This window comes from Lithobates pipiens, unplaced genomic scaffold (genome assembly GCF_037356315.1).
Source record: "Lithobates pipiens isolate NorthernLeopardFrog02 unplaced genomic scaffold, aLitPip1_a1.2 Scaffold_13, whole genome shotgun sequence".
NCBI lineage: Eukaryota > Metazoa > Chordata > Amphibia > Anura > Ranidae > Lithobates > Lithobates pipiens.
The window spans coordinates 155,374,092-155,400,239 of record NW_027507718.1 but is presented as its reverse complement, the minus strand read 5'-3'; the positions used below and the strand labels follow the sequence as shown (position 1 = coordinate 155,400,239).

At 42.0% G+C, this 26,148-nt stretch overlaps 1 protein-coding gene and 1 pseudogene across 3 annotated transcripts in view; both read right to left on the bottom strand.

Moving 5' to 3' along the window:
• Positions 1-26,148, bottom strand: part of SH3GL1 (SH3 domain containing GRB2 like 1, endophilin A2) — a 565,510-nt gene that overhangs the window by 97,827 nt on the left and 441,535 nt on the right. The gene's annotated exons all lie outside the window — the stretch shown is intronic.
• Positions 1,350-1,468, bottom strand: LOC143977845 (5S ribosomal RNA; annotated as a pseudogene).

Below are 26,148 nucleotides of genomic sequence, written 5' to 3'. Positions count from 1 at the left end.
AAACGGCCTTTATCTTATCAGCCGTGCGATCTCGCACTGCTTCAAGACCTGGCCAAAAACAGCAGGTCTCCAGTAAAAAAGGATTACACAGAGCTTTTGCATTGGACGCCTTGACCCCCTGCCATGTCTTCAGCCTTAAGGCCCTCCAGGCTGAGTTGGTCAGAGCCGAAGATCTTGCATACATTCGCCTGGATTGAATCGAAGCAGCGTATGCCAACTCCTTAAGCAGCGTGGGAAAGGAGGATAGAAAGTCTCCTCTGCCGTCATTGCTTCATGCATTAATCTGGCTAAGCCGACACTTCATATTATGAGCCACCCCTGTGGCCGCTATGGCAGGCTTAGATATTTTCTTAAGAGGAAAAAACCCATGCATCCTTCAGAAGTGAGTCCATCATTTCAAACCATAGGGTCTGAAAGTATTCCCATGTCCCCGAGGACAGGTCAGTATGCCTGGACATCTGAAGAAAGGTAGCCTCTAACCTGGAAGATTTTATTCCAGACAAGAGCTTCCTCTTCCACCCAAGAAAAAACCTTTGTTTTAATGCACAAGAAAAGAAAGGTTTTCCTTCGGGACCCCGCCATTTCTGATGGCATCGATCAAGACGCCATGAACCGGGAACACCCGCTTCCCCCAGGCCCTAGTACATCTGATCGTGGGGTGACAATGCCTTCTTTTTCTCTTGTATGCCTAAAGTGGTATGAATAGCTCCCAAGAGCTTATCCACTTCATCCAGGGGGAAGTTTACATCGTAAGGTTCTTTTTGGGTTCCCCACCCAAGCCCTCACCATCAGATTCCCTTGAGAGTCTGAGACGGCACTGTCAACTTCTTCCTCAACTTCCTCTCTGGAACCCTCTAGACTCTCCCTTAACCTGCAGGAGGAACATCCATCGGGTTAGGTGGAACACTCTGCTGTGCTGGTGAAAGAGTGCTCTGGAGCTGAGGCCACTGGAACTTTCACAGAAGCCGCCAGATATGCACCGTGTTCTGCTGCCTGTTTCCTGATGGCAGTTTGTAAGGGCGCTCTGAACTTCAGGACCAAGCAAAAAACAGATATCTTTAGGAACCAGAAAGTCTATAATAGGGTATCTTCCACACTTATGGCTGCACTTATGGAGAGAAGCAATCTCTGAATAGGAAACAGAAAAAAGAGGCGCCTTTTCTTTGTTTTTCTGTTTCCTGATGGCGCTCAAACATCGACCTGACCCTGAACCCTTAGGTTAAAGGTCTGACTGAGCTATCCGGTGCTTCAATACACTCTTTACCAAGTGCCCTGAACCAGGGATTCCCCCAAAGAGGCTCTATATGAAGGACGCTCCCTCCTAGAACCAAGGGGAGATTTGCTCATGTCCCCTACGGCACCTGGTATTCCCAGGCGGTCTCCCATCCAGGTACTAACCAGGCCCGACCCTGCTTAGCATCCGAGATCAGATGATATCGAGCGCATTCAGGGTGATGTGGCCGTAGGCTTCTGAGACAGAGATAAAAGAGCAGCATAAAATCCTAAAAAAAAGAAACACCAGCACTACTTAAGAGGACCACCGGGAGTGCCCTCCCTAGGATCAATCTCCATCTGGATCCCAGACGCACTGCCCTTCCCCCCGACCACCAAGGGGGAAAAAACACCAGTGGAGCTACTGGTTGTAAGGTAAGGGAACCCCTCGCTAGGGCTTTTACCTTTGAGTGGCTGGTGCCGTTACTCCTGGAGCTCCTGAAGCCACTGCTTCGGACATTCTCCTGTTGAGGAAGAGTGGTACGAACGTGCCTCCAAAGCTACCTGTGCAACTTAGAAGAGAGGCTGCACCAGCCGAACGCTTGGTCCTCCTTCCGTCCGTGTCCGGAACCGGAAGACGCGGGTTCAACGAAGACGTCCGCCCCCACCAGAACTGACGTCGCCCGTCATCTGGTCCGGCCTCCAGCTCCAAGCCGACTGCAAACACAGGGGGACCTAGGACGTCCTGTTGCAGCGCCCTCCTGGGCGAAAACGAATGGATGGACCTCCCTAAAACTTCCTGCTTTCCCCAAGCGAAGATTAGAGTGCGTGTAAAAAAGGTCAGTACAGAGTTCAGCTCCCCAGCCGACCGGACTGCCTATCCCGTTGAAGCACCCTCCTGCGGGCGAACGAAGGGATGAGCCTCTAAAAACTTCCTGCTTTCCCCAAGCGAAGTTTAGAGTGTATGGACAGTCCAAAAATTCAGCTCCCCAGCTGACCGGACTGCCTATCCCGTTGAAGCACCCTCCTGGGCGAACGAAGGGATGAGCCTCTAAAAACTTCCTGCTTTCCCCAAGCAAAGTTTAGAGTGTATGGTCAGTACGAAAATTCAGCTTACCAGCTGGCCGGACTGCCGAAAGTAGACCGATAGACGATCGGACTGCCGAGTGGGGCCAGAGCTCCGCTCGGATAGCTTCAGTCTCTCCAACTGATTCAGCTAAGGTTCCTTAGCGGTGTCTCCCCACCGGAGGAAACACCATAACTGAGGAACGAAGGGAGGAGGAGGCTTAAATCATGAAAATGAAGGCGGTGTTTCCTAAGAGGGGAGGAGCCAGTGTCTCTCAAAGGTGGCTGTCCTGAAAGACGATTGGGGAAAAATAGGAATTATGAGATACGTCCTCGGCCGGCCTCTCCCCTCGCGTCCCCCCCCCCATTTTTTCTTGTTTGTACGGGGGGGGGGGGAATGGAGGGGCGACGGGAGGGAGAGCGGGGTCCTCGGGGTATGTCTAGTATTCACCTCGCAAGTGATAGGCGAGATGGATGGTGACGCGCCCGAACAGAACTCCACTCTGGGCCATATGGGTATAAGGAACAAAGAGGTTCCTGAGAAATTACCCCTGACCAAAGGGTCAAAATTACATCATAGGTTGGGAAGGGAAGGGGAGGGGGGTGGAAAAGGGGGTTGGCCTGAATCCAATAAAAGAGAGAAGAAAGATTTAAGAAATACCCGATGGAAGGTCTCAAGATAGTAACATATAATGTAAGAGGAATGAACTCTCCAAGGAAAAGGTATAATATATTTGAAGAATTAGAGGGTTATCAGGCCGATATCGTCTTTTTACAGGAGACACATCTAGCTTTAGATTCAAATACTCGGATTGATACAGGAAAATATCCTACCTGGTACTATGCTGATTCCCCTATTAAAGGTGCTAGGGGGGTGGCTATTGGGTTTGCAAGGGCTGTCGGATGGAGATTGGAGGAGATGAAGGTGGACCCAGAAGGGAGGTTTTTATTTTTAAAGGGTAATTTATTTAGACAAAAATACACATTAATCAATATTTACTGTCCCAACAGGGCCCCAAAAAAATATTTGAATGGTATACTGAAACGAATAGAGAATTATAAACATGGCCATGTGATCTTAGCAGGGGTTTTGAATTTTACCATGAACCCTGAAATTGATGGAACTTCAATGAATTCCCCTCAAGAAATAAAGCAACATAGAATGTTAAAAAAAAAAAAAAAATTCATACTCAACAACTAGTAGATGCGTGGAGAGCTTGTAACCCAAGGGAAACCGACTATACATTTTATTCCCCGGTTCACGATACTTACGCTAGACTGGATTATATAATCTTAGACCATGCTTTATTGGAACTGCTGGTAAATGTACAGATAGGCAATATTACAATATCGGATCACGCCCCAGTGTTAGCTAAAATTAGGATGAAAGATAAAGAGCACGTAAGGGGGGCCTGGAGACTTAATGAGGCGTTGATTGAGATGGAAGATGTGGAAAGTATTATAAAAACAGAAATAGAACAATATTTCAAAATAAATGACACCACGGAAGTCTCCAGGGCCACCTTATGGGAAGCTCATAAAGCTCAAATTCGTGGGAAGTTAATCAGTATAGGATCGGGGAAAAAAAAAGAAAGTGAAGAAAGATATGAAAAACTAAAAAAAGCACTCTGTGAGCTAGAACAAGATCATAAGAGATACTTAGATAAAAAGATATATAAGGAGATCATCCAGAAGCGTGCACAACTAGACGAATTGATAGAGCTAAAACAGAGGAAAGCGTACAAAAATATAGCTAAAGAAAGATATCTGTGGGCAAATAAGTCGGGGAAATATTTAGCTAGAATAGCCCGGGGAAAAAAAGCTTTAAATTATATAGAAAAAATTAAAGATGAACATGGGGGAAGTGAAATTCAGATCATCAGAGATCGCAGAGGCCTTTAAAACATATTATAAAGCACTTTATTCAATAAGAAGTAAAGAATCAGGGGTAGAGAAGGAGCAAAGGAAGAAGAAAATTCAGCATTACCTTAGTGAAGCAGCATTAACGAAAATACCAGAAGATAGCGTCAAAAGCTTAGAGGAGCCAATTAGACCAGAAGAAATATATAAAGTAATAAAAGAAACACCAAACGGGAAAAGTCCTGGCCCGGATGGTTTTACAATCAGGTATTAGAAAAAATTGTATCATCAATTAGTTCCTGAACTGTGTAAGTTTTGGAATAGTTTGGGTGAAGATGAGAGTATGAGGAAAGAGGCTCTTTTGGCAAATATAACAGTCATACCGAAATCGGGTAAGGACGATTCTTGCTGCTCCAGCTATCGCCCGATAGCCTTGTTAAATGTAGACACTAAGTTATACGCAAAGCTTTTGGCTACAAGATTAAAAAACGTAATGCCGAAATTAATAAAAAGGGATCAGGTAGGATTTGTCCCCGGTAGGGAGGGACGAGATAATAGTCTGAGGACCCTTCTTCTAATGGATAAAGATAGGGAAAAGAAACCCCCAATGATTTTAATTTCTATCGATGCCGAAAAGGCATTCGATAGAATCGACTGGTGTTTTATAGTAGAAACCCTCCGGAATATGGGTTTAGGCCCAAAGATGATGAAGTGGATTAACAATCTCTATACACAACCGACAGCTAGAGTGGGAGTAAATGGGAGTATGTTGTCCGCGTTCGAAATGCTAAATGGGACAAGGCAGGGTTGTCCACTTTCGCCCCTGTTATATGTAATCGCATTGAAACCATTTCTGGCAAAGATGCGAAATAATGTAAATATAAGTGGTGTTAAATGGGGAGGGGAAGAACACAAAGTGGCGGCGTACGCGGACGACATACTCCTCTACATAACCAAGCCAAGACTATCCATGCCTAGTATAATAAAAGAAATAAAAGAGTACGGGGCGCTCTCTAATTTTAAAACAAACCCCATTAAAACGGTTATATTAAATATAGGATTGGATAAAAAGGAAGAGATGGCACTACAGCAAGAATACCCTTTTACATGGGAAAAAAAAGAATTAACGTATCTAGGTATCAAAATCACAAAGACGGTACAGCACTTATACCACGCGAATTACATCCCATTATTAAATGATATTAAAACAGTGCTAGGTAAAATGAAAACGTGACAAATCTCATGGACAGGTAGAATCAATCTCCTAAAAATGGTGGTTTTACCGAAAATCACCTAAAAAACTCCAAATGCTCCCAATTTATATCCCACATAGTTTTTTTAAAATAATAAAAACACTTTTTTTTTAATTTATTTGGCAGAATAAAAGACCGAGGATAAAATATAACATATTAACTAGGAAAAAAAAAAAAAATGGGGGGATGGCTTTGCCAGACATTTATAGATATTACACTGCAATCACGTTGGCTAGGATGGTGGAATGGACAAATATTCACACTGAAAAAAAATGGGTAAAAATTGAAGAATTATTAACTGGCACACAATTAAAAAAAATTATTTGGATTCCGCCAAAATTTAGATTTAGTAAGGGCACAGATAAGGCACATGAAATCACGAAAATAACATTAAAAATATGGGACGCACTATATAGGAGGAAGAAATGGGTCTATAATTCACCATTAATCCCACTAGCGGGTACACACTTTTTTACCTCAGGAAATGGCACTCAATTGGGTAAACAAATGGAAAACACACAATTAAAAGATATAAAGGTACGGGGTAGTTTGATGTCAAAACAAGAAATAATTGAGAACTATAGATGGAAAAATTTAAAGGAATGGGAGTATCTACAGATCCAACATTTTGTCTCTTCAATTCCAAAACCCATAAGGGACGAGAATTCTCTAACACCCATAGAAAGATTATGTAATTCTAAAGAAAGTGTTAAACATTGCATGTCTAGAGTGTACAATTGTTTATCGGAATTGGAGACACAAGATAGTATACCAGCAATAGGACACTGGGAAGCGGATTTGGGTATTAAAGTGGAGGAGAGGCAGATGTTGGCGTCAGTATATAGACAGGTATCTGACATAACGTCCAGAGAGGTAAACTTTAAGTGCATGATGAGATGGCAGATAACACCTGTTAGAATGCATAAAATAGATCCATCAAGATCCAAGTACTGTTGGAGGGAGTGTAATTTACCTGGAACTGCCAGCTCTTCATATCTGGTGGGAATGCCCAGAAATAAAGCTTTATTGGCAGGAGAAAAAATTCCATACAGCCCGCTGGAATGTTTGTTCTATGGAGTGGAGGATATAAGTGGTAAACAATAAGTGGAAAAGGATAAAGGAAAAAATAAAAATTAATACGGTGGTACTTCTTTTGCTAAACGCAGCAAAAGCCTTGATTCCGATAAATTGGACACAAGTTAAGAAAAAACACCATTAAAGAGTGGGTGCAGAAAATTGAACATATTAATAATATGGAATATTTGGTTAAAATGGAGAACAACCATATGAACAAATATTGGGCAGTATGGAAAAAATGGAGAGTCTTTAAAAGGACTGAGACCTACAGCCGGGTATTTATGGAGTAAATTCAGGAGGAAGGGCCAACAAACGAGGGGGGCGGGTGGGAGGAGGATTAGGATATACTATAAGGGAAGTTGTGGGGAGGAAAGATAGGAAGGATAGGAAAAATAAGTAGGTAGGACAGAGGGTAATTGATAGTAACATTAGAGTAATTTGTCTTGACTACTGGTTTTTATGATTTTTGGTATAGGAGGATTGTACTGTACATGTAACAATTTTCTTTGTGATTCTTTTAACGGAAAAATTAAATAAAGATTAAATAAAAAAAAAAATAAAAAAAAAAATCTGAACTAAGATTGAAACCCCCTTCTGACCACTAATGCCCAATTGTTGTTAATAAAACAGTTAAAATCCCACTCAATGTTCAACCCGTGTGGACAGTGGGTTTGAGCGAAAAAGTACTGCGATTCTCACGCCTGGAAGTATGGTGAACTGCATTACTGCCCCGCCAGTGGGGTGAAAATTATTAAATCCCCACTACTTTCAGTTCTGATGGATCTCTCCCATGTTTCTGAGCAAAATTACCCCTGATATTAGCAAGGTGCTTCCCCATGAGTATTTGTAAAGTCCTTTTAGTTCTCCCCACGTATTGCAAACCACAACTACATTGTAAAAGATATATTATGTTCTTTGCAGAGTAGGTAATAAAACTATCAATTTGTCCTCCCAGTCACCATGGACTGAAAAGCCCGGGTTCTTGTAGAGTTAGCCCTACATCATCTACATACTGGGCACACAAAACAGGGGAAAAACCTCACAAATCTCCTAAAAAGTTAGCTCTGACAGCTGGCTCCAAAACGTTCTGGGCCACCAAATGTCTGAACGTTGATGCTTTTTTATAAATTACTCCAGGGTGATCTGGAAAAACTGGGTCTAATATCTCAATTTTTTTTTAAGATGTTCCAATGTTTCCTCAACAGTTTGTTAATAATGTTATGTTGGCTAGAATAAGTGGTTGAAAATTAACACTCACAGTTCTGGTTACCCCACCCCTTTTTTGAGGTACCAATAGATCACTCCTATCTAAGGATGCCATTTCCTGTAAAATGTCATCAAGTTACTGGCTTCCATACCCCTTCTCAACAAATCTTTGCTTAATTACTTCTGATAGGCATTTAAAATCATTAATGCTGGAACAATTATGGCAAATTCTTATAAACTTACTTTTTGGGATCCCCTGTAGCCAGTTGGGGCAATAGCAACTCTGTAATAGGATGTACCCATTCCAATCAGTTTTTTTAAAAATAGGTTTTGAAAATTAGTTTTTAAATGACTGAATAAATAGTTCCATTTAATCCCTATACTATTAGAATAGTGTTGTTATAAACTGATGAAGACTTTCCTCAGATCCTCCCCAAATTATTATGCCATCAATAATATATTTTTGCCAAAGTATCAGCTCTTTCCGCCATGCACCACAGACGGTTTCCTTCCAGTGGGCCATAAATACATTGGCTACACCGGAGCGAACTTAGTCCCCATGGTAACTCCAGTCCTTTGTAAATAAAACCGATCCCCCATACCAGAAGTAGTTGTGGCTCATGCAGAAATCAAGACGTGTCAAAATAAAATGTATTTGTATCTCCAGAATGGTTTCCGTACCTCGAAAAAACATTTAACTGCTGTTAAACATCATGCGGGATGATTGTATATAGTGAGGATATGTCAGCGATGACAACCAAACCGCCCCCCTCTATCCTTAAGATATTCCGGTGTGTCTACAACAAATAGCTGTAGGAAATAGTCAATGTACTTCCCCACCCTTGAAGTGAGAGACTCTATACCACTCACTATTGGGCGTCCTGGCAGTTTCGTGAGCGATTTATGGATTTTGGGCAGGTAGTAGACGACAGGTATTTTAGGGGTATGAGATTTTTTAGAAAGGCTCTCTCCTTTTTGATAAGGGTGCCATCCTTACTTCCCTTCTTAACCAAACATTCCAAAGATTTTCAAAATTTAGATGTGGGGTCCTTAGGGAGAATTTGGTAGGTAGAGCCATCAGAGGATAAATTGTTTATCTCGTGTTGATAATCAGATTTGTCAAGTAAAATCCCTCCCCCTTTATTCATGGGACAGACCACCAGATCCTTCCTTGCACATAAAGACCTCTCAAATTCCTGGATATGAGAGTCTAATCTATTCTTAATCCTATAATTATTTAAATCATTTACCATCATATCCCTGAAGATTGGGGGGCACGGAACCTGGGGGATTAAATAAAGAAGCATCAGACAGCCTTGTGTGTACAATGTTGTCAGCATTGTCCACAGCCTGTGCCAATTTTGGGTTAAATAAGACATAAGACAATTGATATTAAGCTTGCATTCAAATTTATTAAAGTCCACAAAGGTTTCAAATGTATTACATTTTCTTAGGGGAGCATACTTCAAACCTTTATTAAGTAAACAGAGTTAATTATTGGATAATTCAACTGAGCGTAATTTAAAAATGCCATTGTTATCGTAAGGCAATACTATTTGGCGGCACAGTGGCGTAGTGGTTAGCACTCTCACCTAGCAGTACAAAGGGTCGCTGGTTCAAATCCAAACCACGACACTACCTGCCTGGCGTTTGCATGTTCTCCCTGTGCCTGCGTGGGTTTCCTCCGGGTACTCCGGTTTCCTCCCACACTCCAAAGACATGTGGGTAGGTTAATTGGCTTCTATCCAAAATTGGCCCTAGTATATGAATGGGGACCTTGGATTGTGGGCTCCTTGAGGGTAGGGACCGATGTGAGTGTGCCATGTACAGGGATAGGGACAATTGTAGACACTTACTCAGGTTGAACTGGATGGTCTGGTGTCTTTATTCAACCTTGCTAACTATGTAAGCCTCCTTTTTGCTCCGACTTCTCCTTCCTCCCCTATATCCTCTTCTCCATTTTCTTTTCCTTTGGGTGGTGGACTCCCTTCCTCAAAAAGAGCGGGGGTTGGAGGTTGAGCAGACCTTGGAGGGTAATATGAATACTGGTATGTGTCAGGGTTATAATCCCTTACTTGTTCATATAGATTATGTTTTCTTCTGCACCTATGTGAAAAACCACCATAGCCACATTGAGGAGTATAAATCATTGCAGTATTCTTATTTTCTCTTATTTTTGTTCACCAATATTAATATAAATTCATTTTTGAATATTTGTTTATTATTGGGTCACCATACAGTGCATCCGGATCCGAAGTAGTGTATTCACATCGCTTTACTTTGTCAGAACTATGATGAAAAAATACAGAGATTTAGGATGGAATAAGCCAAAAAAAAGGGTTAACCTTAGGACAGGCACATGATTTTTCAAACAGACATTCTGCATCTTTTATCCCCGTTAAAGATCTGTCAACAGGTTGTTTGCAAAACTAGGTATATAAAAGCCAAGGACAACTACATTATATGGTTTCTAAACAAAATGTATTGGAGGAGCCTTGAATTAGTAATAAAACTTTGGAAATACAGCAGCCTCAATTGTTTTTCCCAGGTGAGATATGCCATCTTCATTCAAGGTTTCACAAGAATGTTTACCTAGCTAGACACTTCTAAGATAACGTTGGCAAACAGACAAGATGGAAAACATCTGGGTTACCTCCTCAATTTCCTTACCGTTTACGAATACAGCTATCACTTATACTAAATGGACACTATGTAACAAAGGTCCCACTATGAATATTAACATAAATATTGATGTACAACCTCCATGGTCCATACTATGTCTAAAATAAATTATTGATTTTTTTTGTTTGTTACATATTTTACCAAGAACAGCACCATCCCTGCATATGTCTAAAAGAGTGTGAATATAAAACTATACCGCATATTATATCCCAACAAATAGATCATGTCGTGATTGTATTGCCCCATAGCATAATAATGTTTTCCCTGTGCCTGCGTGAATTTCCTCCAGGTACTCCGGTTTCCTCCCACACTCCAAAGACATGCAGGTAGGTCAATTGGCTTCTGTCCAAAATTGACCCTAGTATATGAATGTGAGAGATCCATGCTCACCCAGCCATACCCTGCATAGCCAGCCATATCCATCCATTCATCCATTCTCAGCAATACTTAGCCATCCAATCTACCCCCATCCATAATTAGCCATACCCAGCCGTACTTAGCCATCCCATCTATACCCATCCATACTCATTCATGCTCAGCCATCCCCATTAATGCTCATCTATCCCCATTCATGCTTATCCATACCACTATAGTGCCTAACAAAAGTGTAATAGATAGTCAAATTAGATTTGAAACTTATGTCCCTAGAACACGGCACAGTGGTGGGCGACACAGTGGTGTAGTGGTTAGCACTTTCGCCTAGCAGTAAAAAAGGTTGGTGGTTCGAATCCCAACCACGACACTACCTGCCTGGAGTTTGCATGTTCTCCCTGTGCCTGCGTGGGTTTCCTCCGGGTACTCCGGTTTCCTCCCACAATCCAAAGACATGCAGGTAGCTTAATTGGCTTCTGTCCAAAATCGGCCCTAGCATATGAATGGGGACCTTGGATTGTGGGCTCCTTGAGGGTAGGGACTGATGTGAGTGTGCAGTATACAGGGATAGGGACAATTGTAGACACTCACTCAGGTTGAACTGGATGGACTGGTGTCTTTATTCAACCTTACTATGTAACTATGAGTAAGCCTTGCAGTTCCTACTTGTAGGAAGATAGAGTCAAGAATTCTGCGGGCTATGCCCATCATCCTCTCCCAAACACCTCCCATGTGAGAAGAGTGAGGTGGGTTGAAGATCCACATGCAGTCTTGTTCACTCAAGCATCTTTCTACTCTGAAAATGTCCAAGTTAGAAGGAATAGTTTTTTTTACTGCTCCTACAAAGTTAGACCCTCTGTCAGAGCGAATGAGTTTCACTCGGCCTCTGATTGCAATGAAATGTCTAAGAGCATTAATGAAACTTGAAGTTTTCCATTGACTCAATCACTTCAATGTGGACAGCTCGGATGGACATGCAGACGAATATGACTGCCCAGTGTTTACTGTTTGAGTGCCCCCTTTTGGTGTACCGGGTGGCGACAGACCAGAGACCAAAAACATCAAGTCCAACATTAGTGAAAGGCGGATCCATGCCAAGTCTGTCAGATGGTAAATTGGCCATCTTTTGTGTCTAACATTCCATAAAGTTTCCGACAGATAACACACTTGAAGAGGAACCTACTCACACATCTCTTAGCTCCGACTATCCACAGTCCAGCAGTTCGTAAAGCTCCTTCAATAAACAGTCAACCCTGGTGTTTAGTTTGGTCATAGTAGTGTTGAATGAGTAAGCAGGCAATATGATGGGGACCAGGGATCACTAAAGGATGTTTCTCTGAGAACTCTAACTTGCCTTCTTTTAAACTACCTCCTACTCTCAACATGCAAATTTTCATCAAGGATTGGATCAAGTTTCTTTAAAACACTGTCCTTAGGAACAGGTTTTTGGTTGAGAACGCAATCGATCTCTTTGGCAAAGACTTCTCTCGGTACAACAGAAATTGACCAATTTTTGGATAGTTCTAGGTCAGTTGCTGAGTAGACTTTCCTACAGTGGTGCCAACCTCCGCAATTGTCATGAGTTGGTGTTTTTTTTGTGGGACTGAGCTATGTGGATTTTGCAAGTGATAGCTCTAACTAGTGACCTCCAGGTGGAGAACCTGCTGAAACTGTGGGTTTTAAACTGGTTAAGAGAAGTTGTTGTGACTGCGGTAGAAACCTGAGGGTGAATTTCCTGATTCTTGTCTGCATCTATGCGATCAAATGTGGCAAGGTCTTTAGTGTTACAGTCAGTACTGCGTAGAAAGGTGGGACCTGTGAACCACGAAGCACTGTTGAGGCGGCTGGCTGCCACAGATCTGGTCACTAGGTCTGCAGGATTATAGTATGTAGGCACAAAATGCCATTACTCTGGGTGGGAGGATCTCCTTATCCTCAACACTGTTATTGACATAGAAACGCCTAGTTTCATTATGGATGTAACCCAGAACTACTTTACTCTCTGTATAGAACTCAGCCTTTTGAATTTCTAGGTTTGTTTCTGTTGTAATTAGTTCAGCGCGTTCAGAGTGCATCTGTTTAGCGTGGCTGTTTGCTTTGCCTGCCGCAAGCCTGTTTCTTCAATACTGCATACATTACAGAATACATTACAGAAACAACAATCTACAATATAGGATGAGATAGTAAAAACATACTTTTTAAGTTCTCTAAGGGGTAATGGCGATAGATTGAGAAATATATGTCTTGCTTCCTGCAGTATCTTCTAAAAGAATGGTGGCTGCTTCACTTCCTGTGAAGATTCTACCCAGAATTCCCTGCTTACTAACCACTTCCTTAACTACACATAGTAAATCAAATAAACAGAACAACTGCAGCAATACCAAAACAGATCACTAGATGGAGCCTACACTCCACATATTATTGTCTTATGTAAATTACAAACCTTACATGTAATATTAACAACACAGGTACAGATAATCAGCATAGACGTCTGGTGGACAGAAAAATACCTGTGATCGTCTCATGGTGAGGAAGAATGGGGAGATGCTAATCTAAACAAGCATCTCCCCATTCTGCCTAATGACACTGTCACTGATCACAGCTCCCTGTAATTGGGAGCGGTGATCAGTGACGTATCACACACAGCCCCTCCTCCCACAGTTAGAATCACTCTCTAGGACACACTTAACCCCTACAGCATCACCTAGTGGTTAACCCCTTCACTGCCAGTCACATTTACACAGTAATCAATGCATTTTTTATTGCACTGATCGCTGTATAAATGTGAATGGTCCCAAAATTGCACCAAAAGTGTTCAATCTGTCCGCCACAATGTCGCAGTCACGATAAAAATCGCTGATCGCCGCCATTACTAGTAAAAAAAAATGATCAATGAAAATGCCATAAAACCATCCCCTTTTGTAGACACTATAACTTTTTCGCAAACCAATCAAACGCTTATTGTGATTTTTTTTACCAAAAATATGTAGAAGAATACGTATCGGCCTAAACTGAGGAAAACATTTTTTTTTTACTTTTTTGGGGATATTTATCATAGCAAAAAGTAAACAATGCGTTTTTTTTAAAACTGACACTTTTTGTTTATAGCGCACAAAAATAACCACTCTATTTGTGGGAAAAAAGGACGTTAATTTTGTTTGAGAGCCACGTCGCATGACCGCACAATTGTCAGTTAAAGTGACGCAGTGCTGAATCACAAAAAGTGCTCTGGTCTTTGGCCAGCCAAATGATCCTGGACTTAAGTGGTTAATGTGAATATATATAGGCAAAACATCTATTCCTAATCAAAAAATATATCTGTATATATATGTCCTACAACAAGCAATTTAGAACAAATCTATCCCTTGTCTTAAAATGACACTTGGTGGTTAAAAGTGTGACCATATTATATTTATGGTCACACTTGTATCATGGGAAGTACACAGTCCTACAACAAGAAATTTATAACAAATCTATCCCTCGTCTTAAAATGACACGTGGTGGTTAAAAGGGGCAATATAATGGATCAAACGACGGAATTACAAGGAAGCCAATTATTACCTACATCAACCAATGATAAGAACTTACAACTTCTGGGCTAGGCTTATTATAATTTTTATGAACTTATTGTCTGGAACGGTATATAGGATCGGGAGAGGGAGACACTAGAGACTTTTCATAATACACATTACACTTCAGACATACATGGCTTACACACATCCACACTTCATCCTAAAGCTGCACGATTCTGGAAAAAATGAGAATCACAATTTTTTGGCTTAGAATAAAGATCATGATTCTCTCAGGATTCTCGTGGTGTAACATCATCTTAAACATTATACAAAAAAAAAAAATGGGCTAACTTTACTGTTTAGTTATTTTTTTAAATGAATTGTAGTGTATTTTTTTCCCCAAATAATTGCGTTTGAAAGAATGCTGCACAAATACAGTCTGACATAAAATATTGCAACAACCGCCATTTTATTCTCTAGAAGTCGTTGCTTAAAGAGGAAGTAAACCCTTCCAAACAACTTGGACCTATAGGTAAGCCTAGATTAAGGCTTACCTGTAGGTCCAAGCAATATCTCCTAAACCTATATGGTTTAGGAGATATTTGCCCGAAAATGGGCACCGCTGTCTACGGCGCATGCGCCGTAGACAGCGGCGCGCAGGCGCACTAAATGCGGCAAATCCAAGAATGGATTTGCCAAATTTGTCGACTCCCGTGCGCATGCGCGGGAGTGACGTCATCGCGGCTTCGCCGTATGACAGCAACGGAGCTGCGAGGCGCGACTCCCGTGCGCATGCGCGGGAGTGACGTCATCGCGGTTGCGCCGCTGTCATTGGTCGGAGCTGCGAGACGCCACCAGCAAGATGGACGCGGCGGACTACAGGGATCAGCGGCGACTTCGCTGGCTCCTGTGTCAGGTAAGTGACACATAATGAGCTACTATGCGATGCATAGTAGTCCATTATGCTTTACCTTTGCAGGGAAAAAAAGAGGAAGTAAACCCATCAGGGTTTACTTCCTCTTTAAATATAAATATAATGTTTGGGGGGTTTAGGATTTTCTAGCAAAAAAATACTGATTTTAACTTGTAAGCAACAGTGTCAGAAAAAGGCTTAGTGGTTAAACTGATCTAATTTACAGACAGAAGTTCATTCCGTTGATCTAAATTCTAAAAGAACCAAGAGATACATTTGTTTATAGTTATCTCCCAGCACTGAGAAATGTTGATAAACATTTGCCAGAGGCTCTTTTTTTAACAGCTGCGAGTGAGCAGAGAAAGGCTCTCTACTGTTTACCGTATATACTCGAGTATAGGCCGACCCGAGTATAAGCCGAGGCCCCCAATTTACCCCCAAAAAACTGGAAAACTTATTGACTCGTGTATAAGCCGAGGGTGAGACATGGCTGTCCATCCCTGTGTGTCCGTCCATCCCTGTGTGTGTGTCCGTCCATCCATCCATCCCTGTGTGTGTATCCATCCATTCATCCATCCCTGTGTGTGTGTGTGTGTGTGTATCCATCCATCCGTGTGTGTGTGTGTGTGTGTGTGTGTGTGTGTGTGTGTGTGTGTGTGTGTGTGTGTGTGTGTGTGTGTGTGTGTGTGTGTGTCCGTGCAGCCTTGTGTGTGTGTCCAGCCTACCTGTGTCCCAAGCCTCCGTCCCGAGCCGCCGTCGTCCCGAGCCTCCTCCGTCCCGTGCCGAGCCTCCTCCGTCCCGTGCCGTGCCTCCCCCGTGCCGTGCCTCCTCCGTCCCGTGTCTCCTCCGTCCCGTGCCGTGCCGTGCCTCCTCCGTCCCGTGCCGATGGATCGCCGCTCTTCTCGGCGGCCATTCTACAATTGAAAATTCCGCCTCCGCCTGTGATAGGTGGAACACTCAATTTCCCAGCAGCCTGTGTTCCGCCTATCACAGACATCCTCTCATACTCGTCCGTAGTATGAGAATGAGCGGATGTCCGTGATAGGCGGAACACTGCCTGCTGGGAAATTCAGTGTTCCGCCTATCACAGGCGGAGGCGGAGAAGGAGGCGCGGCTTTTGAAAATTAATGTCCGCCGTCTGTCTGCTCGATACGCTGATCGAGCAGTCAGACAGCGGCGACTCGAGTATAAGCCGAGGGGGCACTTTCAGCCTCAAAAAAGAGGCTGAAAATCTCGGCTTATACTCGAGTATATACGGTACATAGAATTATGGAAATTACAGATTAAGATCGTGAGAGGGGTTGAAGCGTGATTGCGATTTTTTATCATGCAGCTCTGCTTCATCCATCATACACGCTTCCTACCCTCACCAGAACGCCTCATACTGATACTTTAAGGACGCAAGATGCAGCTCCTCCTTAACAAGCCACCATTTTGGCAACGGCAGTCATCTTCAGGGACTCTGTTAACGACCACTGTGAGCCAACAGCCATTTTGGTAGGGTATACAGTGCTCATTAGTTTACATACCCTGGCAGAATTTCTGACTTCTTGGCCATTTTTCAGAGAATATGAATAGTAACACAAACTTTTTTCACTCATGGTTAGTGTTTGGCTGAAGCCATGTATTATCAATCAACTGTGTTCACTTTTTTTAAAAAATCATAATCACAACAGATACTACCCAAATGACTCTGATCAAAAGTTTACATACCCCAGTTCTCAATACTGTGTATTGCCCCTTTTAACATCAATTACATCTTAAAGTCCTTTGTGGTATTTGTGGATGAGGCTCTTTATCTTCTCAGTTGGTAAAGCTGCCCATTCCTCTTGGCAAAAAGCCTCCAGTTCCTGTAAATTCTTGGGCTGTCTTGCATGAACTGCACGTTTTAGAACTCCCCAGAGTGGCTCAATGATATTGAGGTCAGGAGACTGAGATGGTCACTCCAGAACCTTGACTTTACTGCTGTAGCGAATGACAGGTCGACTTGGCCTTGTGTTTTGAATCATTGTCATGTTGGAATGTCCAAGTACATCTCATGCACAGTTTCCTGGCTGATGAATGCAAATGTTCCTCCAGTATTTGATAACATACTGCATTCATCTTGCCATCAATTTTTACCAAATTTCCTGTGCCTTTGTAGCTCCCACATTCCCAAAACATCAGCGATCCACCTCTGTGTTTTACACTGGGAATGGTGTACACCATCATAGGTACACCATTGACTCCTCTCCAAATGTAGTGTTTATGGTTGTGGCCAAAAAGCTCAATTATCGTCTCATCACTCATAATGAGGTTGCCGGTATGGAGCTGTTCTGAGTACAAGGTACTTAAGTGTTTAGTTTGAACCTATTGTAATAATTCTGTGTTGCGCCCTCTGCAGGTTGCAATCTTCTAAACTTTGGAACTAAAAGTAAAAATTATGTAAATTAAAGATAGATTAAATATGCACTGTTTAAGTGTGCCAATGGTCAAAATATATATGCCCTCCACAGGATACAATGTCTAATGGCTTATATGCTGGTGAATGTATTATAGCCTCTGCTTCGTACAGCAATATCACTTAGTAAAGAATGGTATAAGCCAGAAGTTGAGGGAGTGCAGCCCCTATAATGTGAATGTGCTGCTGGGCTACACCCTCTGTTTGACTATCGTGTTTAGTCCTGAACTGCTGATGTGCTACACCCTTTGTCTAAATACCATGTAGTTTGGTCTTTAAGCCCCAAATAAAAAGAGATGAATTAAACCTTAGTGTGAGTAATGGGATGGTTGTATCCTCAGCCAATGTAAAGTGTACTACAAAAAAAGAGTGGTAAAAAATGACAACGAACAATAAAAATAAAAAATGTCCAAAAACAAAGTGACTAGTGCTCAAAACGTCCGGTGCTTGCTGCGAACAAATTTTTCAAAAAGGCTTCTTATTTAGGCGACAGCTGGTGTTGGTGATTCTTATCCTCCTATTGTGAATGCACTCGCCAAATAGCCTCACCACCCCAGGGGTATTGCACAGTCACAGTATATGCCACTGTGTAGCAATCCTTGGGCCCCTGGTGCATACTTCAGTGATATTGGCAATATTTCACTCGTTTGCCAAAGGGAGAAGAGAAGGGATGCCCATAGTGTAAATCTGTAAAAGTAATTTGATAAAAAATAGGAGCTATACTCACATTTGATATAATTTTGTGAAAGCATTAACAAACAAATGGATGTCTTCAGAATCCTAATCATGGCTGACCGGAAGTGACACAAAGACGTTCGTACCTCCGCCCTACGCGTTTCGTCATTCAGCCATCACCTCCAGATGACGTCTGAATGACAAAACGCGTAGGACGCAGGTACGAAGGTCTTTGCGTCACTTCCGGTCAGCCGTGATTATTTTCAAATCTTCCTGCATATTTATTCACAACTTTCTTTCATCACTCACACTTGTGCCAGAAGGTTTGAGGCTTGTCTCTGTGCTGTTTGGCATATTTTAAGTGGGATACTTTGAGGCATTTGTGTGGTAATGTCTTTCTTCTGGTGACTCGACCATGCAGCCCATCTTTCTTCAAGTGCCTTTTTATTGTGCATCTTGAAACAGCCACACCACATGTTTTCAGAGGCAGTTGTGGCTGAAATTTGAGTTGATCTACCAGACCGTGGGTTTGGTTTCAACAGAACCCCTCATTTTCCACTTCTTGATTAGAGGTTGAACACTGCTGACTGACAGTCTCAATTCCTTGGATATCTTTTTATATTCCTTCCCTGTATATACCTTTTTCCGCAGAAAAGGTATATTTTCCTTTGACAATTCTTTTGCTTTCCCAATGACTCAGAATCCAGAAACGTCAGTGCAGCACTGGAAGAAAGATGTAAGGGTCTGTCAGGAGTCCAGAAACTCACTGACCTTAATAAAGATGGTAACATTTATAAAAACAAAAATAAAGTTAAATAAAAATCTACAATAGTTGTTACATTTGGGGAATAATAATTTAAGTATTTTGAGCTTTCAATAATCAGAATTCAAATAATGACAAAATCAATGTTATATATACAGTTTACATACCCTGGCAGAATTTGATTTCCTGACCATTTAGAGAATATGAATGATGACCCAAAAACATTTCTTTGACTCATGGTTAGTGTTTGGCCGAAACCATTTATTATCAATCAACTGTGTTTACTCTTTTTAAACCATAACAAAAACAAATAACCCTGATCTAAAGTTTACATACCCTGGTGATTTTGGCCTGATAACATGCACACAAGTTGACACAAAGGGGTTTGAATGGCTATTAAAAGGTAACCATCCTCACCTGTGATCTGTTTGCTTGTAATTAGCATGTGTGTGTATAAAAGGTCAATGAGTTTCTGGACTCCTGAGAGATCCTTGTATCTTTCACCCAGTGATGCACTGATGTTTCTGGATCCTGAGTCACTGGGGAGAGCAAAAACATTGTTAAAGGATCCACGGGAAAAGGTAGTTGAACTGTATAAAACAGGAAAGGGATATAAAAAGATATCTAAGGAATTGAGAATACCAATTAGCACTGTTCAAACTCTAATCAAGAAGTGGAAAATGAGGGGTTCTGTTTAAACTAAAGCACAGTCTGGTAGACCAACTAAAATTTCAGCCAAAACTGCCAGGAAAATTGTTTGGGATGCAAAGAAAAACCCACAAAAAACTTCAGGTGAAATACAGGACTCTCTGAAAACATGTAGTGTGGCTGTTTCAAGATGCACAATAAGGAGGCACTTGAAGAAAGATGGGCTTCATGGTTGAGTCACCAGAAGAAAGCCATTACTATGCAAATGCCACAAAGTATCCCGCTTACAATACGACAAACAGCACAGAGACAAGTCCTTAAACCTCTGGCACAAGGTCATTTGGAGTGATGAGACCAAAATTTTGCGTTTTGGCCACAACCATAAATGCTACTTTTGGAGAGGAGTCAACAAGGCCTATGATGAAATTTACACCAATTCTGCTGTGAAACGGGGGCGGAGCAAATGGCAGACACATAAGCAGTGCTGATTGAGAGCTCTGGCCGAGACTAATTCTCCTACAGACATCCCGAGTGTCAGAGACACAGATCCTGCACCAAACCTACACCCTAATACACCCTGGAGTGGACGGAATGTGGGAGATGGTTAAATATAAGCCAGCACCCATGGATTCGGCAGCGGATTGCTTGCCACGCTTTGCACAGGAATCCCAAGATGGCGGCCACCACAAAGTGATGGACCGGGACCCGGACAACACACAGCAGAATAGAGAGGCTCATTCCCACACTACCTCTAGCAAGGTAAGCCCGCTGTCCCACAGGTCCAGAGGGCTGAGAAGGGGCCTCTCATTAGACAGGCTACCCCACACAGAGCCAGGGGATCCAGCGCTAGCAGAGGGGGAAGGGGAACCTTCCCTGAAGCAATTAATGGAGGCCATATTCACATATCAAATCATCCTGGCGGCGCATATAGGCAGCATGAGGGCAGAAATTTCATTAAGCAAGATGTGCAAAATATCAGAGAGAGCAACAGAAGCTGAAAACAGAATCGGTGACCTGGAGGACGTTGTCCGTCCATTAGAAAGCAGAGCACAAACTATGCAAAGAGAAATCACTGCCCACACTGATAAATTGGGGGACATGGAGGACCGCCAAAGAAGAAACAATGTCTGCTTTGTGGGGTTCCATGAGAAAGCAGAGGGTAAAGAGCCTGAGGACTTTCTGGAACTTTGGCTCCAGGACACTATGGTGGATACCACATTTTCACGTTTGTTTGCCATTGAACGAGCCCATAGAATAATTCTAAACCTCCTCCAACCTGGTGCACATACTGCACTTCAGAGACTGCGAAAACGTCCTGCGTGTGGCGCGCTCCCTGGGTAACCTGCATTATAATGGAAATAGCATTTCAATACACCCTGACTTCTCGCCAGCTACGCAGAGACAAAGGGCCAGTTTTGTTCATGTGAAAAAAAGGATGCGGGACTTACATATAGCATGCTATATCCTATATATAAAACTGAGAGTGGTATAGGAGCAACGGTTTCTTTTTTAACATCCCCCCCCAGAAGCAGCATGATGGTTGGACACTAGGGGGCGCAATAGCCCTCCAGCACATGGATGAAAAATCTATACTTTGTTTACCCCACTACCAATGAGACAAACCATTCATGCAGTCCCCACCTATATGGAGGTGTAGCTTCTTATTTTCCTTTCTGACACTACATTCACTTTGTATGAAGTCCCTTGCCAATGGGTAAGCCAACCAGAAGAATGAATCCTAAAATTCTACTGAACACCTACGTTAATACTTTTCTTTTCAGCTTCCAGCTAGACTAATTATACATCTACAGTCTGATATGCATTTTTGGAATTTAATGCAACCCTCTATCAATCCCAATCCAGACGTACAGATCATGAGCTTTCCTCCTATTTGGAAAACCTGAATCTCCCTCGAAGAAATATGCAATGCCATCTCCTCCTTTAAACTGGGTAAATTACCTGGATTGGACAGTTTCCGGGCAGAGTGGTACCAACTACATAGAGAGAGCTTAGTGGCACATCTACAAAAAGTTTTTTATAGCAGCAGAAAAAGAAGGTATATTACCAGAATCCATGCGTGAAGCTCTGATTGTAGTGATTCCAAAGCCTGGAAAGGATCCACAGGAATGTCAATCATATAGACCGGTCTCCTTGATCAATTCCAATGTCAAAATATTGGACACAATTTTGGCCAATAGGTTGAAATCATTAATCCTTAAATTGATCAATTCAGATCAGACAGGATTTATACCAGGCCGCTGTACCCAAATGAACCTCAAAAGACTCTATGTAAACATACAAGTCCCACATATGAATACAGGCAAAAGAGTGATGGCATCACTAGATACTAAAAAAAATTTTGACTCAGTCGAATGGGACTATAATTTCTCCCTACTTGTTAAACTGGGCTTTGGACCAAAATTTATAACCTATTTTACAAAGATCCCCAAGAAAGTATTCCAGTGAATGGGCTCATATCGAATACTTTTAAGATTGTCAGAGGGACGAGACAGGGATGTCCCCGTCTCCTCTCCTATTTGCTTTAGCCATAGAACCACTTGTAGCTGAAATTAGGACTCAGGATAACATTAAAGGGAAGTTGGTTGGGGGTTTGAAGGAACGAGTGTCCTTATATGCGGACTATATGCTATTTGGGAGACCCGGAACTATCACTGACTGGCATTCACCATAATCCAGGAATTCAGAGATTTCTCCGGCTTTAGAACTTGTCTAAATCAACGCTGTTTCCTCTAGACCCGCAGCCAAACTTTGTACCTCCAGTTCAACGCCCTCTAGCTGTGATGACCCAATTTAAATACTTGGGAATAAATATTCAATTGCCAGTGCATTCATTTACAGAGGTGAACCTATGGCCCATAATTAGAACCATCAAATTTTTATATGTACTCCCTAATGCCCCATTATACATTGAATCCCTGTTGACCTCCTTTTTATGGGGAGACAAGGCAGCTAGAGTATTGCTGGCCATCTTGCAGTTGCTGGTGGGGAGGGGAGGTCTGGCAATACCTGACCTTCGCCTCTACTACCTGGCATCACAGCTGGTGCAGATACATTGGCGTATGTTTCCACAGCTGAACAATGCTGCAACTGCGGTGGAGGCAGCTGCGCCAACCTCCTATGAGGCACTACTGAACTTCTTCTTTAGAGGTAAAGTCCCTACGGCAGGCAGTATGACCATGCTCAGCAAAGTGGGTACTAGGGATCTGTATAAAACAAATAAATGATGGACCTTTACATCTGTCGCCCAATGCCCCATTATGGTTTAACCCATGTTTGAAGGAATTTTCTCATCTAGAAGACGGACATAGATGGGCCAAATTTGGAGTTACTGACCTGCACCAATTGTACGACAATGGTGAACTTAAGACATTTGCACAGTTAAGGCGTAAGCTGGGTGTCCCCAATTCCTGTGCATTTCAATTCACCAGGATGGAACATGCAGCTCATTTTGGGACAGGGCCAATACTTTTAGAAAACACTAAATGAGAAACTCTTCTTGCTGCAACTGACCATACCAAACGAATATCTACATATTATTCTGTACTCATGGAAAAAAACACCAGAGGGAAGAGAAAATAAAAGACAGATGGACCGCTAAAATTGCCAAAGCTAACTGCGGCGCAACAGGAGGAAGTTCTGACCTCCTTTTTGCCCACAGTTATTTCTGCCAGGGACAAGCTGAGGCACCTGCATCAAATGTATTATACCCCACACAGATTATAATGGATGGGTAGAAGAGATGACCCCACATGTCATAAATGTCTAGCGGCAGATGGTGATTTTATGCACTTGGTGTGGGACTGCAATAGGATATGACCCTTAGGGTCGCCAGTAACCCAGTTTATCACAGATACATTTGATCTCTCGAACACATGTAGCCCACTGTTGGGTCTCCTCGGTATTATAGAACATGAAGTCTTGAGTAACAATATGAGAACATTCCTGAGACTATTATTTTATTATGTTAGGAAGCGAATTGTCTTCAACTGGATAAAAAGGGACGATCTCACATTGTCTGCTCGGAAATGACTAGTTAAGGGCAATATCACGCTCTATAAAATGACTTATGAAACAAGAGGAAGTAAAAAAAAAATTCAATAATGTGTGGGGAAGATGGATGAACTCCAAAAAAATAATACCATGTGATATCTAAGATAGAATTACTGTATACCACGTTAGAATTATATATAATGTAAGAAGAAGAGACTAGCGGGGCTTCGATCCCCCGCATCGCTGGACCCTGGGATAGATAAGTGTCCAATTGTAAAAAGTCAGCAGCTGCAGTATTTGTAGCTGCTGACCTTAAATTTATTTATTTTTTTTAAGCAGAACACCACTTTAACCACTTGCCGACCGCCGCACGACAATGTACGTCCATTTTTTGAAGAGGGATATCTCGGTAACGGCAGCAGCTGCTGCCACAACCGAGATATCCATCTCTTCAGGCGGCGGTCGGCTGTACGATAACGGTGGTCTCCGCGGCGGATTCGCCGCGAGATCACCGCTATCGGCGGCGGGAGAGGTGCCACCCCCCTCCCGCCGCTTACCGGAGCCGTCGGTAGCGGCGGAGGCGATCGGGTCCTTCCGTCTGTTGGGCATAGAGACAAGTGAGGCTAAGATGGCCCCCACTCATCTCTATACCATAAGAGGGCGGAAGCGACGTCAAAACGTCACTTCCGCCCATACCTCTTAAAGGTATATTTTTTTTTTAAATGTCAGATTTTCTTTTTTTTTTTTTTTTGCATTTTAGCCCAAATATGAGATCTGAGGACCTTTTGACCCCAGATCTCATATTTAAGAGGACCTGTCATGCTTTTTTCTATTACAAGGGATGTTTACATTCCTTGTAATAGGAATAAAAGTGATCCATTTTATTTTATTTTTTTAAAAAGTGTAAAAATAAATAAAATAAATTAAAATAAATAAGAAAAAAAAGATTTTTTTTTAAAAACACCCCGTTACGACGAGCTTGCGCACAGAAGCGAGCGCATACGTGAGTAGCGCCCGCATATGAAAACGGTGGTCAAACCACACATGTGAGGTATCGCCGCGATCGGTAGAGCGAGAGCAATAATTCTAGCCCTAGACCTCCTCTATAACGCAAAAAATGCAACCTGTAGAATTTTTTAAATGTCGCTTATGGAGATTTTTGAGGCTAAAAGTTTGACGCCATTCCACGAGCGGGCGCAATTTTGAAGCGTGACATGTTGGGTATCAATTTACTCGACATACCATTATCTTTCACAGTATAAAAAAAAATTGGGCTAATTTTACTGTTGTCTTATTTTTTTATTCAAAAAAGTGAATTTTTTCCAAAAAAAGTGCGCTTCTAAGACCGCTGCGCAAATACGGTGTGAAAAAAAGTATTTCAATGACCGCCATTTTATTCTCTAGGGTGTTAGAAAAAAAAACAATATAAAATGTTTGGGGGTTCTAAGTAATTTTCTAGCAAAAAAAACTGTTTTAAACATGGAAACACCAAGTCCGAAAAAGAGGCCTGGTCCTTAAGTGGTTAATGAGATTTAACCTCATATCTGTGTTTGCATGGGGTCGTTTTATTTAATTTCATATTAGTACAGTGAATCAGTTATTTAGAGACTCCAGTAACATGGCCACCGCTTGTTTATATCAATGCTGGGCCACAGTAGATTGACTGAGGAGTCTGGAAATATGGCCACCATAAGGTTGCTGATATAGCTATTGCAGTGCCCTTTAGTGTCTGTCTTGTGTGAGCACCGCTATTCCAATTGCCCCAGTGACAACGTCTCACACGATGAAACATAGGTCGGGCGGCAGGAGATGGTGGTGACGTCAGTACGCCTGTTGTGGTGCCAGATGCGTTTTTTACTGAATGCTTGTAATCTTCTGGTTCTTGTACCATGTTCCATATATGCATGTGAGAATATAATCGAGTCACATTACTGTGAAGAGTAGACACATTAAAGTGGTTGAGCTTCATATTTGATTTGCCTGCCAAGTCATTCCTTTGTGGATATTTATCCATTGAAGCGTTTTGGACCTGCAAGGGTCACATATTTCTTGTAAGGAGCTTATTCTTACCTGTGGGAGTGGAGCACATTTCCGGTGATATGACATGGAGATCATTATGGATCTTTGAGTGGAACTTCACTTTTTCCTTCTACGGACATTGAGAATGTTCTCACTTTATCATTTGTGGCACATTGCACTTTATACGATTTCAAATGATGATTGTAATTGGTAGTTAATGATATACAAATATATGTATATATATATAAAAAATTAAATTAGTGTTTTTTAAAGCACTATATATCTACATGAATTATACTACTACTGTGTTTAGCAATGTATTCTATTATGCACATATATACAGTGCAGCATTTTTCTTTATAGTGTTTTGTTAATATTGGTGTGTGCAAAATTCTGAGTGCAGCTGTCACACATACTGATTTATATCATCACTTAGCGTG